At 46.9% G+C, this 11168-nt stretch overlaps 1 long non-coding RNA gene across 1 annotated transcript; it reads left to right on the top strand.

The window, feature by feature from the left end:
* Positions 1-1572: 1572 nt before the first annotated feature.
* Positions 1573-7820, top strand: LOC104277705. Its single transcript, XR_717849.1, has 3 exons — positions 1573-1698; positions 7227-7343; positions 7429-7820. It is a non-coding gene; the product is annotated as an uncharacterized LOC104277705 (long non-coding RNA).
* The last annotated feature ends 3348 nt before the right edge of the window (positions 7821-11168 follow it).

The raw sequence follows: 11168 nt of genomic DNA, 5'->3' as shown, positions 1-11168 counted from the left end.
CCCCCTCTCTCCATGCCTCCTCCCCTCCCTCCCTCCCCGCAGCCTCGAGTCGCGCCAGTGATGGAGAGAGCGTCACCATCTCCTAGCAACGCTCCTAGCAACGGGGCAACATCTGCTCCCGCTGGACCAATCCGAGCCGGGAACATCTGGGCACCCACCTCCGCGGGCTGCGGCCGGGAGGTGATGCGCTCCTCAGTGGCTGCAGGGACCCGCAGGAGCTGCCACCACCTCCACGGCCACCTCCACCACCGCCACCTCCTCCAGGAGCAGCGAGCCGCTTCGGGCAGCGAGGGAAGGACAGGGAGCAGCCCTACCGGGGACTAGCTGGGTGGGTGCTGTTTAGCTGACGGGGGCCAGGGACAACGAACCGTGGGGTTGTCCGTGGCGGCGAGCCGGCCTGGGGGGGATCTGTGCAAACAGCTTTAGCAGGTTTAGCAGGTGGCTGCTGGTGCGGAGTAAGTTTTGTGTTTGTTGGTGAGCTCTCGGCTTTGCTGCGTGGTGGAAGAGGGCAAAAAGCTGAGAGGGATGCAGGGCTACGGGCTGCAGGCTGAGGTGCCTGCTGCTCTGCCGGACTCTGTCCCGCTCTGTGAAAGGTCGTTTTAACCAGAGCTATCTTTTTACGGTCAAAGCTGAACTCTGAAAAGTAACTGTAGCTAGTCTTTCATTGCCTGTTCGTGAAGTATCACCCTCCGGGATGAGACAACTATCTAAATATAGATGTCTTATAGCTGCGAGACACAAATACGCACACATATGTGCTCTCTTTTTCTTTCTCTCTTGCGGGATTTAGACCTGCTTATTTTCATTCGTGTACATAAAAAGTGTGAGTGTCTCTGCACACACATGTGAAAGTGCAGAGTTTAGGTATGCACGTGTGTATGTGTGATTGTTTTTCCCTCGGCGGGAAATTTACTACAGTGTGCCAAATACTCCCCCCAGAAGGCAAGGCATCAGCCAGATGCTGCTGCATCTACTTGCAGCCTAGAGACCGTATCCTATGTAAGGCAAACACTGAAACATGCATACTGCAATAATTCTGTTGAATAAAAATGGTAATTTGACTTTCCCCAGACCTCTATTACTCTGTAGGCAGTGTGGGTGTGTATGTGCCTGTGCGATAGGAAATTAGTGCTACTACTCAAAATAATGGTGTGGTTTTAACAGTGGCTTTCCTCCGAGGCAGACAAGAATTAGTGGAGAAAATAATGTGCCATTTTAAGAGGTGGTGTTTAGGGCAGTAATCATGTTCTAGCTCAGGAAACTTTTGGGTATTCAGAAGAGCAAGCTGGATTTTTGCAGCATTTGCTCCTAGAGGATTACAGCTATACCACAGAGCGACTGAAATGATTTTTCTTAATGTTTTATTTTACTTTCCTGATGTTTGAAAGGGAGTCCAGGAAGTGGACTTTGAAGTTGGAGAATTGAATGTGACATCAGAACTCTTATTTTTCCTGTTATTAAGCCCCATGGGATGCTGAAATAGCACTTTCATCTCTTGCTGTCCAGCTACTTGCCCTGTGTGTCCTGACTTTTCCACCTGAACTATACATTTTTCTCCTTGCTCCACCATGGCAGGTAACCGTTCAGCAGTGCTGTGCTGCCAGAAATGCTCGCTGAGCCCGTGCGAGGAGGAAATCTTACCAGAACTGCTGAGATTATCCCAGAAAGACCCTTTGCAGATTGACTCCGCATCCTCAGGTAACCAGTCTGCAGATTTAAGCTGGTCAGGCTTGCCTTCAGAGTGAGGGAAATTACTTGGATTAGTGTTGAAAAGGCAGTGAAGCTGAAAATATGATTTTATTCTTCTGATAAAAGCAGCGCGACTATGAGGAGCGACACAGGAATAGTTACTCAGTCAATAAGTCTCGTGCCTTCATGCACTCATGAGAGCTATTCAGATGCTTGTGCCTTGCACACACATGTGCCCAGAGAGAACAGGCAATTAGGGAGACCTGCAAAGCAATTAGCAAACTAAAAGAAAGGCAGTTTTAAAGTGCAAAGCCAGCAGCTCCAGCCGGGAGATGACAGCATGACTGAGGGTCTTCATCTTTCCACGGGTCAGTTAAAGGGGGTTTTCTCTGCCTGACTGAGGAATAAGACTCGGTACTCTGGAAGGACTGTAATCAATTGACAGTCAGTGTGAAATCCTGGGGCTGGCATGTGTTTCTTATCCACATGTTCATCTGCTTGTGGTCTGGTACTTTGCATTATGAACTGGGAATCCCACGGTGGGACCAGCTGCTTTTCCTGTCCCTGAAGAGGGTAAATGCAGCAGCATTGCATGTGAAATCAGAGGAAGGTTTCAGCTGAGCACTCCCTAATTGCGAGTGCTGCTAAGGTTAGAGACAGGGGAATTTATCGCTGCAGTTTGCCAGCAGTTGCAAGGACAGGATGATATTTCCTGCCATGTCAAAGTCACGTCTCCTGCTGGTAATAAATGCCAATTTCTGTGCGCTCAGGAGCCTCAGGTTTTCTATTTGTGCATGCAGGAGAGGCTCAGAAATGGTTTCCGTCTCTGCTAGCTTTAGCTTGCATATTGATTATCCTCCTTTACGCTGCGAGAGGAAACCCTGCAGCGCGCCCGCACATTTGACTCACCCCCTTCCGTGACCGGCATCGACAGCTCTGCCTTGGCCAGAGAGCCTCTGTACCAGCTCGTACAACCCCTTTCACTGCAGCACCGAGCAGGCAGGAATGAATTTTCTTCCCGAAGATAGGTAGGAGAGGTGGAGGCACAGGCAGGTGTGGGAATGCCCTCAAGGTCTCATGGAGGAGCTCTGGGACAGAGCTGCTCTGCAGACCCTGGGCTTGCAGATCCCTCTGCATTGCCTGAGATGGAAAAGCACAAGCTCTGTGGTTTGGGTTTTTATTTTGTTGTTGTTCCCTGGCTGTTAAACCCTATCTCACCTCCTGTCTGGGCAAGCTTACAGCTCCGTGGAAATCGCCCGGTGCTAATTCGTGCCGAAGAGGTGCTCCTGTCACTGGGGTGATGTGGAAGCACAGGGGCCGGATGAAGAGAATTTCTTGCAATTTGCAGTTCAACTGTGAAGTTGCCGTGTTATAAATCTTTTTCCAATCCAATTTAGATAAGATAACCTTCTGTCCAAACATGCCTAATAACTCTGTGGGTACCACACCATGGAGCACTGTAATTATTCCTGGGGAAATAAGTAGGAACAGCCGCATTTCACTTTTAATGAAAGTACAATTAAAGCCCTCGCGAAGCTGCCTTTCAGAGATCCGGGCTTGAGACAGAGGCGTCTATTCCTTCACTGCCGCGTGTGGGATTTGTTTCAAACTTCCATTACCGCTAATGGCAACTACAGCCGCCATGCTCCGATGTGCCGTGCATTCAGAGCAGGCACACACCGGCAGGGTGTAAACACTGGTCAGCGTGAGCAGGCGGCACTTGCCCTGTGGCTCCCCAGCTCCAGCAGCGCTGCCCACTGTCGCAAATTTTGCCGAGTCCTTGGTGACTAACGGAGGGCTTGCAGCTGAATGCTGGTGGGATGCTGAATGAGCATTTCTGAGGTTCATCCGGGCTGGAAGGACAAACCTTGTGCTCAGGACTCGGCGCTACGCTGGTTAGTCCCCATGGGGAGATTTGGCCCTGTGCCTTGACTTGTGGTGTAGCGCTGAAAAAAAATGTAATGTGATTAAGATGTATCTGTCTCTGAGCTTGACTGAGGCAGAGGCAGTGACTCATACCACCTTGCTGTAACTGTCGAAACACTTGGCTCGCAGGAATAGCCTTCTACACAAAAAGCACTGATTCAATATGTTTATATTTAAACAAAACACTAAGGGTCTGATTCACTGCGGCATTACTACAGCCTTGTATGCCTGTAACCCTGGCCAAGCAGTCCTTAGGCACGCACAGAGCCAGTCTGCTCTTTCAAGCCAAGTGTTAAAGGCTTGGTCCTTACAAGCTTCCTATAGAGAGAGGTGCCCCTGGTAGGCTTTAGCATCAGTGCTGGTGTTGAGGTACAGTGCAAGGACACTGGTCATGCTCTTGTTCCCCTGCACTTGCAGAAAAATATGTGGACCTCTCCAGCAGCCAGGAGAGATGACGGTGGCTATGGGATGGGTAGTGGTGGAATGGCAGCTCACTGAGCGCAAGAGCAGACCTCGAGGTTCTGTGGAGCAGCCGTGTAATGGGACTCGCATGTCTTTGTTTCACCTTCTCATCATGTCACTGCAGGCGTGCAGGCAGCCCTGCTTCCCTCCTGGAGAGTGCAGGTAGAAGTTGAGCCTCCTGTGACAACCCCTGGGAGCTGCTGGGCTGGGGAAAGGGTGCCCTGGGTCCTACAGATTTTGAATTGCTGGAATTTGCTAACAGCTAGCATGGTGTCAAGCAGCTTGTGGCTAATTTGCTCTTAGAGCATAGCCTTCCACTTACAAGTGGGAACACATTTAAAACCAACCTTACAGCCCAGGGGTGCTCTTGGTGTTCATTTGCTGGTTGTTTCCCTTCCTTGCTAGTAAAGCAAGTTACGGAGGTTTTTATAACTGTGCTGCTTTGTCTGATGTTGTGAGGTCTTTAGGAATTTTAAAAAGAGCCAGCAACACTGCACCCAAGGGATATGTCCCAGGCTAGTGCTGAATGTAACCTCAGAATGGTGATGCTAGTTGGATGCCTGATGAACTCACTGCCGTGATGGTTGTGTATGTTCCTCTGCAAACTGCAAATGTTTCCACCTGCTTCTGCCAGCCAGCGTCAGCCCTCAGCCCACTGCATGTTCTAAACCACAGGTCTCCTCCCTCCCTCTATCACAGGACCAGGGTCCTGGTGCTCCAGCAGCTCCTTGTCTGACTCCCTGCTGTTTGCTCGTGTCTCCACGACCACCCATGCCCAGGGGATGCTGAATGTCCCACTGTCACCCTCCATCTCTGGGGCAGGGAGAGGGATTCTCGTGGCCAGGAGTAGCCAAAGAGGGATTTCCACAAGGCTGGAGGGAGCTGAAGGACTGAGCTATGATGCTCTGCATGCTGTGGTTGTCTGTCTTGCCCCCACACTTGGGCTGATTTTGTGCTTGCGCTGCACACAGGCAGTACTGGGTCTGTGCTTCCAGCCTTTACGCTGAAAACCATTAGGGAGTGAGTTTTAGCATTTAGAGGCTTGATTTGAAGAGGAGGGATGGGCACATGGTTGGCTCATCAACCTGTGCACTGAATTTGGGACTTTCCCCACCCTGACATCCTGGGCGGCTGCAGGAATGTCAACTTCATCTTTCTGTACCTTTATCTTCCTTAGGGTGAGGAAAACTAACATTCTCCCACCTCACAGTGCCGGGAGAATAAATGCATTTGTGATTGTGCTCAGATAACACAGCAGTGGCGTTTTCAGCAGGGAGAACCAAAGTAGTTAATTGTCCATGATGTCCAGGCTATGGTATAATTCAAATCTTAGAACATAACCTGCAAGCATGAATGTTGCTGCATATGAATTTAAACCAGTGTTTTCAGTGACTTGGTGCTAGCAGAGGCTTGAAGGTCACAGCCATACCCTTGCCCTTGACAGCTGAGGTCAGTGTAGGGGGCATCTCTGCTGTGTGCAATGGTCCAGGGTGACTAAAACGTGGCATTGTCCCACTGCAAGACCGGTGGTCCATCTCCTGGGAAAATGCTGCTCTTCTGTGCAATCCACGTCAGGTCAGGTCCCAGAGCAGGGCTAGGCGTCTTGGCTCCAAACAAGGTGTTAATCCCCACCAGTAAAGGGTTTTCTGCCCAGATTTGTAACATCCTTTCTGGGAAATCTCTGTCCTCACGGACTTGAAATTCAGTAAGACTCTCTTATGTGGGGATTTCTTTGTCAGCCCCTTCTTGTAAGTTTTTGATGTAGAGGAAGGAAGAGAGAGCACGTTACTCCTTCCTGCCAATGGAGGAGAGATGCTACCACTCCCTGAAGTAGTTGTGTGGGTATCTGTTCACTGCCACCTGCAGGTAAGACTCAGTGAGTCTCCCATGGCCCATGGAAGGATCCTTCCAGTGATATGAGGTCTCTATTTTGGCTATGCAATACCTTTTGGTTTTTCTGCTGTGGCAGAAATCTTTTATTTCCTCAGAAAACCTAAGTTTCAGATGCCCCTCAAAGACAACCTTAATTTGGGGAAGAAAACATATCCCACAGGACCTGACTTTGAGTTGTTCTAAAAAGTGCCTCCAGATACTTTCTTTCCTGAATTTCCTTTAAATGTCGGCACAATGATTTTATTTTTTAAAAAAATATTTTATTTTTTTTAAATGGTGCATTTAAAAGCAAACAGAAGTTTCTTACAAAAGAGAGGGTTTGGGAGGTGATGATACCACCTGCAAATGCATGTGCCTCCTGGTATTGTCTAGTAAATAGCAAAGCAAACCCCAGTCCTGGTTCTCATAGGGACCCAGTGTTTACCAGACTGAGTACCATCAACGTTTCAAATCTCATTAAGATGCTCAATTAGCGCCACGTCCCCTTTTCACAGAGGTGACTGAGCTTGGAGTAGCCAGCCAGGCCTGGCCACAGGTGTGCAGAGAGCCCTGGCCCTCTGCAGGGCTCTGCTCTGGGGAAGCAGACCTCCACGGGGCTCCACAGGACAGAAGCCCAACAGCCCCTTCTCTTAGCCGAAAGGCTGAAGCTCCATCTTCTGTGCCCAGAATCACTGAAGTGACCCGGAGACCAAACCAGTTCCATCACCCTCCCGCCAAGCTGGGGCTCTCCAGCTTCTCTGGGACGACACTACCATCTAGTGAAAACACTCCGTATTGGTTTTGCAGGGAAGCCAGGGAGCTCTGTGAGCAACGTGTGGAAATTAAAACTTATCCCTTATCCCACACGCACCCCAGCGTGGTGCAGGGGCTCATGCTCTGCAGACGGGTGGCCTCATCCTGGTCACTCCTGCATTGCGTAGAAACCTTCCCATCTTGGACATCTCTCTCTCCCGGCTCTGTGAGGCTGTGGCTGGCCAGGGGTACCCAGCTCGGGTGTAGGACTTGGAGACTCTGCCTGGCAGTGGCTGCATGTGTCCAGTGCTGTGGTTGTCTGAAGCGGGGCTCAGGGTGGCAGCTCACAAATGCCTTCACATTTGCCAGCGTCTCAATTCTTCCTCCAGTGCGTCAAGGCTGAGTTTCATCCCGTTTGGGTCCCACTTCTGGATCCCTCTTTTCCCTACGACCCTGCACCGTGACATGACAGCCATCGTGGCAGCAAGTATTACCGAGTCTCTTTTTCTTCTTGTTTTGTGCAGAACTGATCTGATCGGGGCTTACCAAAGACATTAACGACGTCGAAAGTAGCCTACTTTAAGAGAAAATATGCAGAAGAAGAACATTTACATCAAGATTACCATGAGTATTGTCCAAAAGTGAGTAGCTCTCCTTCCAGACCCCATCCTCCCCTGTTTTTTTCCTTGATGCTAACGACCCGTTTGCTTGCTCTTTACTCCCCAGCACCTGATACTACCTGAGGACCGGACTTGTATTCTAAAACTTTCTCTCCAGAAACTCCGATTCCTGGATGACCCTGAAGCCTATCTCCGTAGGTCTGTATTAATTAACAATCTGTTGAGGAAGATTCACCTAGAGACAGAGAGGGAGAGCTATGAATACTTTAAGGAGGCTCCGTGTTATAGGACTGCTTACTCTGATGCACGAAAACGGCTGAAGTTTATGGTGCAGGAGTGCTGTTCCCAGTCGCTCTATTATGAAGAGCTGCATTCGTATCGCATTGTGCCTTACTCTGCAGAGAACGCCGTTTACGGAATGGGCTACACGAGCAGCCACTTGGAGCAAAATTCTCAATTGCTTATTTATAAAATGAATTAAAGTAGCTGTTAGACCCACTGATGTTTGTTTCTGAATGCTTGAACTGCTTATTGAGATGTTAAGATGAGGCACTAATTGCAGATACACTTGTGATCAAAGGCGGATGCGTTCAGAGCTGAGTGGAAGGTACTTTGGATAATGCTCTGCAGTCCCTGCTGTTAAACCCCTGGCTGTGAAGTACCTTGACCTACACACAGAGCTGGTGCAATCTGGAGGTCTTTACCTGCAGAGACTGCATGCAATGTGTGTTGTAGAAACAAAGCCGCATTTAAGTTATCCGTGTGTAGATGCAGACGTGAAAAATCACTTTGCAGTTAAATTATGCCATCCCCTGTGGAAGGGCAACCCCCAAAGCAGTGAAGTAGTCTAACAGGGAGGAGTAAAATGTGAGTTATTTACTGTAAAGGTATAGATAGAAAGTTTCTTTGAGAAATGCTTTGACCATGAAGGAGTTAGTGCCAAAGGAAACAGCCTTTTGCTTAGGATTTTCAGAGATTTAACTCACTCACTACTTACAAGACGCTCTGTACTGATATTCTCAAGTTTGTGGTTTTTGGTTTTTTTTTTAATAACTGCGTTCACCTTTTACTTATATTCTCTCTTAGCTGGATCTACTTTGCTATTTTAGTACAAACCAGAATGATTCACAGGAAAGATTGTTTCTTCAGCCTATCATCAGTGTTTCCTTAACTTCATTTGATTCTTTCCCCAGCTGTTTCCCTGATACTTCTTTGCATGCTAGTTTGCTGTTTGGCCAGAGGTTCACTTTGGGAATAGAGTAATTTCTTTTTGTGTGGGATATAGAAGGCAGAAGAACAATGTTATAGACAGAGAATGAATGTATCTGAAAGACGCTAGTAAAACCTCAGAGGTTGTCCTGATGAAACTGCATTAGTAATAGTGTTTCAGGTTAAGCCAAATGTCTAATTTCAACTTGGGAATTTACTTTAGGATATGTAAATATATATTTCACAAGCTACAAGATGTTCAGCAAATTGATGACTACAAGTGGAAAGTTTTATAGCTGCCAAAGCTATGTTGTGAAAATACCAAAGAGTAATACAAGGGAAAAGAGGATGCTCCAGCAATGGGGTCAAAAGCCAAGATTGCACTATAACCTGGGGAAATGTGATTGATGAGCCTGTAAACTAGCTGTTATGCATACACAAGCAGTTCAAGTGCGGGTGACTTGCAGGCTAGAATTGCTGAACAAATATTTGAGATGATCCAAAGCTTGTAGAAGTCCTGCGGCTCTGTTGGCTTACAGTGAAAAAACCAGCCCTGCCTCGCTGGCTATCACCTCTTTAAAGCTTTAAAGCAAAGTAAAGAATAGCGCACTCTCTGCTGGAGGCAGATATGTATCTAAGAACCTGTTTTTATTTCTTTTAATTTCAAAGGCTTTGCTCATGCAGATGTGGCTGATGCTATTTCCGAAGCATTACACAGTATGAACAAATACCATTGCTTGCCAGGGACGTGCTTCATGTAGGATTCCTCCTGTAGCCCTGCTTACAGCATCCTTGTCGTGTGTGTTGCACATACCATTGCAGCTCTCAGGCACGTGTTGGTGCAGGAGAAAAGACAGAAAGGCAAAAGCAGGAGATGTGAAGAGCAAATTAACTCTGGTATCAGTTGTGAGAAGCCAGTACAGGTTGAGGAGACACAAGGAAACAGTGAAATCCAGATAAATTACTTTTTTTTTTTTTAATGAAGGAAAGAAAAAGGCAACCGTCTAATTCAAAACAAGGATAACCTGCAAACTAGAGAGAATAAACAGCACAGTTATTGTGGGAAGGCTGGAAAAACAGGGCAGCACTGTTCGGGTGGTGCTATTAGTCATGATGAATGTTCAGGTTTTTGTTTTTATTTTTGTTTTGAGACAAGGTATACTTACTTGTCTCTTACTAAAGAGTGTCTTCAAACTCTCGGTCAGCATAATTCGGTGTCAGAGATGCTCGGCTCTGTGTGGTCATGTTCCTGCTGCCCCTGGCCTTGCATTGGCCCCGAATCATGCGAATAATTAAGCTCATGTTTGGCGTAGTTTGAGAAACCTCTGTCTGAGAAAGCCCAGGCTCCTTATCAGGGGTGGGGAACCGCTGATAAAAGCTCGGAGCGAACCCCAGCTGCTGCCTGGGCTGGGGGCTGTTGTGTGTTGTGTCCCCCAAAAAGCTCTTGGCTGGCACCTCGCACACCTCCTGCAGGTGCAGGGGCTGGGGCAGGGGCGCTGGGAGACTGCTGGATGTTAGAGGAAAATGACTCTCATCTTCTGATTTTTCAAACTGTGCATATTGTTTTCTTCGTGTCCGTTTTTGCCTGAATTCATGATGATCTAGCAGCAACATGAAATGCTAAATTTTTTTTTTCCTCTCACTGACCTACTTTATTATATTCAAAGGATGGTTCTGACCTGAGTAAAGAAAACTTTTTTATATAAAACTAATAAAATTTCAATGGAATGAAAAAGCTCAGTAGGATTAAAGCCTTTAACCCCCTCCTGGAAAAACCCATTGCCCCTATCAGATTCATCTTTGAAGAGTAACTTCTTTGCCTGCTCGGAGAGGCAGATACTTACTTGCCAATCAGAAGCTTCTCTGATAAGGTATTATGATAATTGAGCTGAAATCTGGATCAGATAACAAAGCTTCTTGGGCTACCTGTGGAAGTGGACGATATTTTACTCATGTTTTTCTCATGTGTTGTTTTCTTGACCAATAAATATTGTTTGGTTTTTTTATTAAGTTCTACTTGCTCTAGGAGCTGTTAAAATGATTTATCTCTTTCTAGAAAACAAATTGTCTTTTTATGGTTGACTTCTTGATATGAAATTGAATCAAAGGTCCACAATTCTGAATATTATAAGTCTGTTCAAGTTTTTACTGCCTTCCACTTTGTGCAGTGATCTGTGCTGTTGAAAAGTGGGTCTGAAATATTCTACTTTAGTGCTTAAAACCCATAGTTCATGGGGTGATAAAGAAGTACAAAGGTGTAATAACATTGTGAGTTACTCCCAAACTATTTAATTTGACAGCTTTTGAATTATGGACTGATTTTAACATTTAGTTACTAGGTTACCAGGTACCAGCATTGTAATACAGCTACATACAGTGATTTTCCCTTTTTGGCTTTGCAGCTACAATTCAGCTCTTCTGGCTTCTGATGTGTGAATCTGTCTGTGGGTGGTCAACTTTCAGTGATAGATTTATATATATATATACTCTATTATGACTGCATTAGGAACTCCCACATACGGGCTATGTTTGCACTGGATGTAAAGAAAGTCTTTCCTTCCCTTTGACTCAGTTGCCTTGGAGATAGTAGCTTCATCCGAGAGAATATAGATGAGCTGGGTGACAGGGACAGACTTG

Source organism: Apaloderma vittatum, unplaced genomic scaffold, assembly GCF_000703405.1.
Source record: "Apaloderma vittatum isolate BGI_N311 unplaced genomic scaffold, ASM70340v1 scaffold23478, whole genome shotgun sequence".
Taxonomy (NCBI): domain Eukaryota; kingdom Metazoa; phylum Chordata; class Aves; order Trogoniformes; family Trogonidae; genus Apaloderma; species Apaloderma vittatum.
Note: the sequence above shows the minus strand (reverse complement) of the source record. Positions and strands in the feature narration are given on the sequence as shown.